Consider the following 12,120-nt stretch of genomic DNA (forward strand, 5'->3'; position numbering starts at 1 on the left):
ACTTCTGTTCAAGTTACTACCGAACCTCATAGGTTAACCAGAGTAAGATCCGCACCAGAGTGGTACGGTAATCCTTTCTCGAAGTCATGTTACTAGACCATGACTAACCTACGAACTATGGGGAAGCGATGATGAGCCCAGATTCCGCAAAATGGCTTGAGGCCATGAAATCTGAGATGGGATCCATGTATGACAACAAAGTGTGGACTTTGGTTGACTTGCCCAATGATCGGCAAGCCAATGAGAATAAATGGATCTTCAAGAGGAAGACAGACGCTGATAGTAGTATTACTACATACAAAGTTCAAATTGTCGCAAAAGGTTTTAGACAAGTTCAAGATGTTGACTACGATGAGATTTTCTCACTCATAGCGATGCATAAGTCTGTCCGAATCATGTTAGCAATTGCCACATTTTATGAAATCTGGCAAATGGATGTCAAAACTGCATTCCTTAATGGATTTCTGAAAGAAGAATTGTATATATGATGCAACAAGAATCCTTTGTCAATCCTAAAGGTGCTAACAAAGTGTGCAAGCTCCAACGATCTATCTATGGACTGGTGCAAGCATCTCGGAGTTGGCATATATGCGTTGATAAAGTGATCAAAGCATATGGTTTTATACAGACTTGCGGTGAAGCCTGTATTTACAAGAAAGTGAGTGGGAGCACTACAGCCTTTCTGATAAGCATATGTGAATGACATATTGTTGATCGGAAATTATGTAGAATTTTTTGGAAAACATAAAGGAGTGTTTGAAAGGAGTTTTTTCAAAGAAAGACCTCGGTGAAGCTATTTACATATTGAGCAACAAGATCTATAGAGATAGATCAAGACGCTTGATATATTTTTCAATGAGTACATACCTTGACAAGATTTTGAAGTAGTTCAAAATGGAACAGTCAAAGAAGGAGTTCTTTCCTGTGTTGCAAGGTGTGAAAGTTGAGTAAAGAATCAAAACCTGACCACGATAGAAAATAGAAAGAGAATGAAAAGTCACTCCCTATGCCTCAGCCACAGGTTCTATAAAGTATGCTATGTTGTGTACCAGACCTATTGTGTACCTCACCAAGAGTTTGGCAAGAGGGTACAATAGTGATCCAGGAGTGGATCACTGGACATTGGTCAAAATTATCCTTAGTGGGATAAGGATATGTTTCTCGGTTATGGAGGTGACAAAAAGTTTGTCGTAAAGAGTTATGTCGATGCAAGTTTTGACACCGATCTAGATGACTCTGAGTCTCAATCTGGATACATATTGAAAGTGGGAGCAATTAGCTAGAGTAGCTCCATGCAGAGCATTGTAGACATAGAAAAATTTGCAAAATACATACGACTCTGAATGTGGCAGACCCGTTGACTAAATTTCTCTCACAAGCAAAACATGATCACTCTTTGGGTATTAATCACATAGCAGGGTGAACTAGATTATTGACTCTAGTAAACCCTTTGGGTATTAGTTACATGGAGATGTGAACTAATCACATAAAGATGTGAACTATTGGTGTTAAATCACATGACGATGTGAACTAGATTATTGACTCAAGTGCAAGTGGGAGACTGAAGGAAATATGCCCTAGAGGCAATAATAAAGTTATTATTTATATTTCCTTATATCATGATAAATGTTTATTATTCATGCTAGAATTGTATTAACCAGAAACTTGATACATGTGTGAATACATAGACAAACAGAGTGTCCCTAGTATGCCTCTACTTGACTAGCTCGTTAATCAAAGATGGTTAAGTCTCCTAGCCATAGTCAAGTGTTCTCATTTGATGAACGGGATCACATCATTAGAGAATGATGTGATGGACAAGACCCATCCGTTAGCTTAGCACTATGATCGTTTACTTTGTTGCTATTACTTTCTCCATAACTTATACATGTTCATATGACTATGATATTATGCAACTCACGAATACCGGAGGAACACTTAGTGTGCTATCAAACGTCACAACATAACTGGGTGATTATAAAGATGCTCTACAGGTGTCTCCAATGGTGTTTGTTGAGTTGGCATAGATCGAGATTAGGATTTGTCACTCCGTGTATCGGAGAGGTATCTCTCGGCCCTCTCGGTAATGCACATCACTATTGTAACACCCTCGATGCGGCTATATCTCCCACGTGTCGAAGCACGACTTAGAGGCATAACCGCATTGAAAGCAATGTCGCAAGTGAGGTAATGTTCACACAACCCATGTAATACAAAAAGGAAAAGGGATACATAGTTGGCTTACAATCGCCACTTCACACAATACATGAATAAAACATTACATCAGCCAGATACAATCAAGGTCCGACTACGGAACCAAAATAAAAGAAGACTACCCCAAATGCTACACAGATCCCCGATCAACCCCAACTGGGCTCCACTACTGATCAACTGGAAACGAAACAAGACTACGAACACGATCTTCATTGAGCTCCTCCTTGAGCTGGGTTGCGTCATCTGCACGGTAATCATCGGCACCTGAAACTGGTTTTTGGAAGTATCTGTGAGCCACACGGACTCAGCAATCTCACACCCTCGCGATCAAGACTATTTAAGCGTATGGGTAGGGAAAAGGTATGAGGTGGAGCTGCAGCAAGCGACTAGCATATTTGGTGGCTAACATACGCAAATGAGAGCGAGAAGAGAAGGCAAGGCACGTTCGAGAAAGTATGATCAAGAAGTGATCCAAAACTACTTACGTCAAGCATAACTCCAACACCGTGTTCACTTCCCGGACACCGCCGAAAAGAGACCATCATGGTTACACACGCGGTTGATGTATTTTAATTAAGGTCAAGTGTCAAGTTCTCTACAACCGGACATTAACAAATTCCCATCTGCCCATAACCGCGGGCACGGCTTTCGAAAGTTCAAATCCCTGCAGGGCTGTCCCATCTTAGCCCATCACAAGCTCTCACGGTCAATGAAGGATATTCCTTCTAGCGGGAAGACCCGATCAGACTCGGAATCCCGGTTACAAGACATTTCGACAATTGTAAAACAAGTCCAGCAAGACCACCCGCCGTGCCGACAAATCCCGATAGGAGCTGCACATATCTCGTTCTCAGGGAACACCGGATAAGCTAAGCGTACAGGAGCCAACGTAACCCAAGTTGCCAAGGGATGGCCCTGCACGGTGCTCTGGGTTGGACCAACACTTAGAGAAGCACTGGCCCGGGGGTTTAAATAAAGATGACCCTTGAGTCGGCTGACTCAAGGGAAAGAAAAGGCTAGGTGGCAAATGGTAAAACCAATGTTGGGCCTTGCTGTAGGAGTTTTATTCAAGGCGAACTGTCAAGGGGTTCCCATTATCACCCAACCGCGTAAGGAACGTAAAATCAAGGAACATAATACCGGTATGACGGAAACTAGGGCAGCAAGAGTGGAACAAAACACCAGGCATAAGGCCGAGCCTTCCACCCTTTACCAAGTATATAGGTGCATTAATATAAATAAGATATATTGTGATATCCCAACAAATAAACATGTTCCAACAAGGAACAAACTTCATCTTCACCTGCAACTAACAACGCTATAAGAGGGGCTGAGCAAAGCGGTAACGTAGCCAAACAACGGTTTGCTAGGACAAGGTGGGTTAGAGTCTGAACATGGAAAATATGTTAGGCATGATAAGCAAGTGGTAGGTATCGTAGCATAGGCATAGCAAAAGAGCGAGCAACTAGCAAGCAAAGATAGAAGTGATTTCGAGGGTATGGTCATCTTGCCTGAGATCCCCCAAGGAAGAAGAACGAGTCCATGAAGAAGACAAACAGACGTAGTCGAACAGATCCTCACAAACGCGACGTTACCGGATCCAACCCGAAGAAGCAACACCGGACAGAAGCACACAACATAGTAAACAACCAACACAAGAACAAGGCATGATATGCGGGATGCGGTATGCGATGCATATGCATGATTTGGAAAGGAAATGATTGAACCTGGCCTCAACTTGGAACACCAAGAGTGCCACTGGAAAGAGGAGTTGATTTCGGTCGAAATCGATATAAAGATCACCAGAATCGGATGCACGGTTTGGAAATGGCAAGCAAAACAAGAATGGCACAAAGCTGCGATTAACAGCACGAGGCCATCTAAATGCATCAAGAACAACAAGCTACTGCACCCTAACATAACAACAAAATACATGGCAGGGATCCACTCAAGATGCTTGACAAAATATGAACACTGAGCTACGGCTAATTCACTCAATAGCAGGTTCAAACAAGCATGACAAAAGAGCAAATGATAACAGGTTACAGACTTAGTGAAATTAACAGCATGTCAGGAATTTAACAACAGGAAGCAATGTTTAGAGCAAGATAACTACATGCTACAGGAACATATCATGGCAAAGCAAGGGATGGCATGAAGATACTCAAAGCATATAATAAAAGTCCCTTACTGACCATAAGCCAAAAGGGATCAGAAAATACAATTGCAAGCATGTGAACATAGCAATTATCGTTAACAGATTCAGACTTAGTGAAAAACTGGAGCATGGCAAAACAGATATTAAGTAGGCATGTAAACGAGCTCAATGCACTCACTACAAGGCATTGCATGACAAACTAAGCATACACCCAGCAAGTAGACATGGCATAGAAGCTAGACATGGCAAGAACAACAACATAGCATACATGGATCAACAACAACAAGCTTGGCAAAATCGCTAAACATGTTAACAATCTGCCAGGAACATTTTATAGCAAAAGTAGAGCTCGATTGACTCAAGCTAGGGTGCTCCATCGATGCAACCAAAGACATGGATGGATAGAGCACCACAATATCTACAAAACATCCTTACTGATCATGCTCAAGAGAGGCACGGATCACTAGGAAACAACATGAACACATGTCATAAAAATTACAGCAGGACAAGGACTTAGTGAAATTCTAAGTCCCTGAAATCAGCAACATTGAGTAAGCTACTTTGCATGCTTGTGCTAGTCACCACAAAGATCACAAAAATACATGGCATACACCCCTGTAAAGATGGCATGGCATACAACAAAACACATGTAGAGCTCAGGATCATAGCATGCACACATTAATCATGGCAAAAATGACAAAAGAGCAATTGCTGATAAGAATCTGAAACTAACAGAAACTAGCACTCTTGCAACAGCATTTCAGGCATCAAGATGAATTCAAATGAAGATGATGCAATGAGATGAAATGATGTACTCGTCGAGACGAACATTTCGGTATGCTACACGCGTGAATCGGAGCAACGGTAATGAAGTTATGATGCGTTAAAGTATGCATAAAACTGGAGTTTCGAGGAGAAAAAGTCAACCCGAGGTATTTTTCAGATCTGGATCCAGTGGATGCACTGTAGTAGTTCGGGGACGAGGTCGCCGGAAATGGCCGCGGCGGTGGCCGGACTTGGAGGAAAACTCGCCGGAGCGGTGGGACTTGCCGGAGAGGGTCGGAGAGGAGGCGGGCATGGCGCGGTCGGGCGGATGTGGCGCCGGAGCAGCGAGCCGAGGCGGCGGCACGCCTTCCGGGGCTCGTCGGCGACGAGGACTGCGAGGTCGGCGGCGGCCGAAGATGGATGGAGGCGGCAGTGCGCTCCGGCCGGGAGGTAGGCGGGCGGCGCGGCGAGGCCCGGGCACCTCGGGCGCGGCCTCTCAGGCGGATCAGGCGGCGGCGCAGATGGGCCCCGTGGGCTCGCCCCGGGCCTGGGCGGGCCGCGCGGCTGGGAGGCGCGGGGAGGACAGGGGCGGTGCCAAGTGGCGCCACGGGAGTGGTGGAGGGCGCCGGCGGCGCTGAGGTGGCGTCGTCTGATTCGTCGGAGTGAGGTGGAGGGCATGGTGGACATGTCCGGCGCGGAGAAGAAATTTCCGGCGGCGCGCAGAGGAGGAGGTTAGGGTTTTATCTGCGCGAAAATTCCGGGAGGGACACATATTTATAGGTAGAGGGGGCTAGGAGTGTCCAAATTGAGCACGGTTTGCGGCCACGCGATCGTGATCGAACGGCCTAGAAGATGGAAGGGGTTTATGTGGGTTTTGGGCCACTTTGGAGGGGTGTTGGGCTGCAACACACACGAGGCCTTTTCGGTCCCTCGGTTAACCGTTGGAGTATCAAAGTAAGTCCAAATGGTACGAAACTTGACAGGCGGTCTACCGGTAATAAACCAAGGCCGCATGGCAAGTCTCGGTCCAATCCGAAAACTTTTAACACCCGTGCACGAAAAAAGGTAGAAAGGGACACCGGGTGACATAGGAGTGCCGGATTGCAAAACGAACAACATGGAAAATGCTCGGATGCATGAAACGAACATGTATGCAAATGAAATGCACATGATAACATGATATGCAATGCATGACACGCAAGCAATGACAAGTCAACAACAGCGAATAACTGGAAGACACCTGGCACATCAGTCACGGGGCGTTACAACTATAAGCCTTGCAAGCAGCGTGACTAATGAGTTAGTTACGGGATGTTGCATTACGGAATGAGTAAAGAGACTGATACGTCTCCAACGTATCTATAATTTTTGATTGCTCCATGCTATATTATCTACTGTTTTGGGCAATATTAGGCTTTATTATCCACTTTTATATTATTTTTGGGACTAACCTATTAACCCAGAGCCCAGTGCCAGTTTCTGTTTTTACCCTGTTTTAGGCTTTCGAAGAAAAGGAAAACCAAACGGAGTCCAATTGACCTGAAACTTCACGGAACTCGTTTTTGGAAGGAAAGAAGCCTAGAAGACTTGGAGTGCACGTCGGGGGATCTGCGAGGAGGTCACAAGGCAGGGGGCGTGCCCACCCCCTGGGCGCGCCCTCCACCCTCGTGAGCCCCTTGTGCCCCATGACGTACTTCTTCCGCCTATATATCTTCATATACCCTAAAAATATCCGTGGAGTACAATAGATCGGGAGTTCCGCCGCCAGAAGCCTCCGTAGCCACCGAAAACCAATCTAGACCCGTTCCGGCACCCTGCCGGAGGGGGAATCCTTCTTCGGTGGCCATCTTCATCATCCCGGTGCTCTCCATGACAAGGAGGGAGTAGTTCTCCCTCGGGGTTGAGGGTATGTACCAGTATCTATGTGTTTGATCTCTCTCTCTCTCTCTTGTGTTCTTGAGATGATACGATCTTGATGTATCGCGAGCTTTGCTATTATATTTGGATCCTATGATGTTTCTTCCCCCCCCCTCTACTCTCTTGTAATGAATTGAGTTTCCCCTTTGAAGTTATCTTATCGGATTGAGTCTTTAAAGATTTGAGAACACTTGATGTATGTCTTGCCGTGGATATCTGTAGCGACAATGGGATATCACATGATTCACTTGATGTATGTTTTGGTGACCAACTTGCGGGTTCCGCCCATGAACCTATGCATAGGTTTTTTTTGACCTGACCTATGCATAGGGGTTGGCACACGTTTTGGTCGTGATTCTCCATAGAAACTTTGGGGCAATCTTTAAGGTTCTATGTGTTGGTTGAATAGATGAATCTGAGATTGTGTGATGCATATCGTATAATCATACCCACGGATACTTGAGGTGACATTGGAGTATCTAGGTGACATTAGGGTTTTGGTTGAGTTGTGTCTTAAGGTGTTATTCTAGTATGAACTCTAGGGCTGTTTGTGACACTTATAGGAATAGCCCAACGGATTGATTGGAAAGAATAACTTTGAGGTGGTTTCATACCCTACCATAGTCTCTTCGTTCGTTCTCTGCTATTAGTGACTTTGGAGTGATTCTTTGTTGCATGTTGAGGGATAGTTATGTGATCCAATTATGATATTATTGTTGAGGGAACTTACACTAGCGAAAGTATGAACCCTAGGCCTTGTTTCAACGCATTGCAATACCGTTTACGCTCACTTTTATCATTAGCTACCTTGCTGTTTTTATAATTTCAGATTACAAATACTTTTATCTACCGTCCATATACCACTTGTATCACCATCTCTTCGTCGAACTAGTGCACCTATACAATTTATCATTGTATTGGGTGTGTTGGGGACACAAGAGACTCTTTGTTATTTGGTTGCAGGTTTGCTTGAGAGAGACCATCTTCATCCTACGCCTCCTACAGATTGATAAACCTTAGGTCATCCACTTGAGGGAAATTTGCTACTGTCCTACAAACCTCTGCACTTGGAGGCCCAACAACGTCTACAAGAAGAAGGTTGTGTAGTAGACATCAAGCTCTTTTCTGGTGCCGTTGCAGGGGAGGCGAGGAAAGCGGCACTAACACCCCGTCAACTAAGTTCTTTTTTGGCGCCGTTGCCCGGGAGGTGAGTGCTTGAAGGTATATCTTTAGATCTTGCAATCGAGCCTTTTAGTTTCTTGTTTTATCACTAGTTTAGTTTGTAAAAGAAAATTACAAAAAAATGGAATTGAGTTTGTCTCATACGCTTCACCTTTTAATATCTTTCGTGAGTATGATGGAAAGGATAATTGTGCTCAAGTGCTAGAAGAAGAAATCTATAAAATGCTTGGCACTAAATATTTGCATGATGAGCATGATTGCAATGTTGTTAGTATGAATTCCTTGAATATCCATGATGCTAATGATATGCAAAGCCACAAGCTTGGGGAAGCTATGTTTGATGAAGATGATATTTTTTGTCCCCCAAATTTTGATGAGCAAATTTATTATGATGAGAGCATGTCTCCTATCTATGATGATTATTGTGATGACACGTATGCTTTAAATAATAATGATAACCATGAAACTTGTCATCTTGATCTTAATTTTCAATCACATGATAGTTATTTCGTTGAGTTTGCTCCCACTATTATTCATGAGAAGAATTTTGCTTGTGTGGAGAGTAGTAAATTTTCTATGCTTGTAGATCATGAAAAGAATGCTTTAGGTGCTGGTTATATTGTTGAATTCATTCATGATGCTACTGAAAATTATTATGAGGGAGGAACATATGCTTGTAGGAATTGCAATAATATCAAGTTTCCTCTCTATGTGCTTAAAGTTTTGAAGTTATGCTTGTTTTACCTTCCTATGCAAGTTGATTCTTGTTCCCACAAGTTGTTTGATCACAAAATCCCTATGCATAGTAAGTGGGTTAGGATTAAATGTGCTAGTCATATTCTTCATGATGCTCTCTTTATATTTCAATTCTTATCTTTTATGTGAGCATCATTGAAATCATCATGCGTAGCTAGGGGCGTTAAATGATAGCGCTTGTTGGGAGGCAACCCAATTTTATTTTTGTTACTTGCTTTTTGTTCCTGTTTAGTAATAAATAATTCATCTAGCCTCTGTTTAGATGTGGTTTTACGCTTTTAATTAGTGTTTGTGCCAAGTAGAACATTTGGGAAGACTTGGGTGAAGTCTTTATGATCATGCTGTAAAAAACAGAAACTTTAGCGCTCACGAGAACTGCTGCATTTTTATTTGGAGAGTGATATTTAGTTAATTATTTTTTAAGATGATTAATATATAAATTCCTAAAGTCCAGAAATTTATTTGAGAATTTTATGAGTTCCAGAAGTATACGTTTGATTCAGATTACTACAGACTGTTCTGTTTTTGACAGATTCTGTTTTTCGTGTGTTGTTTGCTTATTTTGATGAATCTATGGCTAGTAAAATAGTTTATAAACCATAGAGAAGTTGGAATAAGTAGGTTTAACACCAATATAAATAAAGAATGAGTTCATTACAGTACCTTGAAGTGGTGATTTATTTTCTTATACTAACGGAGCTTACGAGTTTTCTGTTAAGTTTTGTGTTGTGAAGTTTTCAAGTTTTGGGTAAGGATTCGATGGACTATGGAATAAGGAGTGGCAAGAGCCTAAGCTTGGGGATGCCCAAGGCACCCCAAGGTAATATTCAAGGACAACCAAGAGCCTAATCTTGGGGATGCCCCGGAAGGCATCCCCTCTTTCGTCTTTGATCATCGGTAACTTTACTTGGAGCTATATTTTTATTCACCACATGATATGTGTTTTGCTTGGAGCGTCAATTTATTTTGTTTGGATTTGCTTGATGTTATTTAGAACAATTTTTTGCATCTTTTATTTCAACAAAAGTGGCATTGATAGCCTTTACTATGCCTATGTTACAAGTATACATGTTGCTGTTTGAAAACAGAAAGTTTACCGCTGTTGCAATAATTCCCTAGAAAAGTAAGAATGTGATAAAATGTTGAAACCTTTTGAATATTAAGCTCTGATAAATTTACTACAGTGGGAATTTTATTTCATAATTTTTGGAGCTAGGGAAGTATGGATGTTGCTGCATTATTTACAGACTATCCTGTTTAGGCAGATTGCTGTTATGTTTGCATATGATTGCTTCTTTAATGATTCTATTTGAGGATAGGACTATGAAATATGCAGAGGCCTTTAGTATGCAATGTTGAATAATAATTTTAGTGATTTTCTACAGTAGAGTATGATAAGGTTTTGGCAATGGTTTATACTAACTTATCTCACGAGTCCTTGTTGAGTTTTGTGTGGATGAAGCTTTTGAGATTTAGGGAGACCGTGATATGAGAGGAATTAAGGAGACACAAAAGCTCAAGCTTGGGGATGCCCAAGGCACCCCAAGATAATATTTCAAGAAGTCTCAAGCATCTAAGCTTGGGGATGCCTCGGTTGGCATCCCACCTTTCTTCTTCAACAATTATTGGTTAGTTTCGGTCGATCCTAAGTTTTTTTTGCTTCTTCACATGATCTTTGCCATTCTTAGAATGTCATTTTATTTTGCTTTGCTTGCTGTTTGAATAGAATACCAATATCTTAAATTATTAAATGTTAGAGTCTTCACATAGTTGCATAATTATTCGACTACTCATTGATCTTCACTTATATCTTTCGGAGTAGTTTGTCGTTTGCTCTAGTGCTTCACTTATATCTTTTAGAGCATGGTGGTAGTTTTATTTTGAAGAAATAGATGAGCTCTCATGCTTCACTTATATTATTTTGAGAGTTTTAAATAGCATGGTAATTTGCTTAAAATCCTAATATGCTAGGTATACAAGATTAGTAAAAACTTTCATATAGAGTATTGAATACTAAGAGAAGTTTGATGCTTGATGATTGTTTTGAGATATGGAGGTAATAATATCAAAGTTGTGCTAGTTGAGTAGTTGTGAATTCGAGAAGTGCTTGTGTTGAAGTTTGCAAGTCCTGTAGCATGCACGTATGGTAAACGTTATGTAACAAATTTGAAACATTAGGTGTTATTTGATTGTCCTCCTTATGAGTGGCGGTCGGGGACGAGCAATGGTCTTTTCCTACCAATCTATCCCCCTAGGAGCATGCGCGTAGTGACGAGGTTTTTGATGACTTGTAGATTTTTGCAATAAGTATGTGAGTTCTTTATGACTAATGTTAAGTCCATGGATTATACGCACTCTCACCCTTCCATCATTGCTAGCCTCTTCGGTACCGTGCATTGCCCTTTCTCACATTGAGAGTTGGCGCAAAATTCGCCGGTGCATCCAAACCCCGTGATATGATATGCTCTTTCACACATAAACCTCCTTATATCTTCCTCAAAACAGCCACCATACCTACCTATTATGGCATTTCCATAGCCATTCCGAGATATATTGCCATGCAACTTTCCACCATTCCGTTCATCATGACACATTCATCATTGTAATATTGCTTAGCATGATCATGTAGTTGACATAATATTTATGGCAAAGCCACCGTTCATAATTCTTTCATACATGTCACTCTTGGTTCATTGCATATCCCGGTACACCGCTGAAGGCATTCATATAGAGTCATCTTTGTTCTGGTATCGAGTTGTAATCATTGAGTTGTAAATAAATAGAATTGTGATGATCATCATTATTAGAGCATTGTCCCAAGTGAGGAATAAAAAAAGAGAGAAAGGCCATAAAAAGAGAAGCCCCAAAAAAAGAGAAAGGCCATAAAAAAAGAGAAGGCCCAAAAAATGAGAGAAAAAGAGAGAAGGGACAATGTTACTATCCTTTTACCACACTTGTGCTTCAAAGTAGCACCATGATCTTCATAGTAGAGAGTCTCTCATGTTATCACTTTCATATACTAGTGGGAATTTTTCATTATAGAACTTGGCGTGTATATTCCAACAATGGGCCTCCTCAAGTGCCCTAGGTCTTCGTGAGCAAGCAAGTTGGATGCACACCCACTAGTT

Source organism: Triticum aestivum, chromosome 2A, assembly GCF_018294505.1.
Source record: "Triticum aestivum cultivar Chinese Spring chromosome 2A, IWGSC CS RefSeq v2.1, whole genome shotgun sequence".
In the NCBI taxonomy this organism is placed as follows: Eukaryota; Viridiplantae; Streptophyta; class Magnoliopsida; order Poales; family Poaceae; genus Triticum; species Triticum aestivum.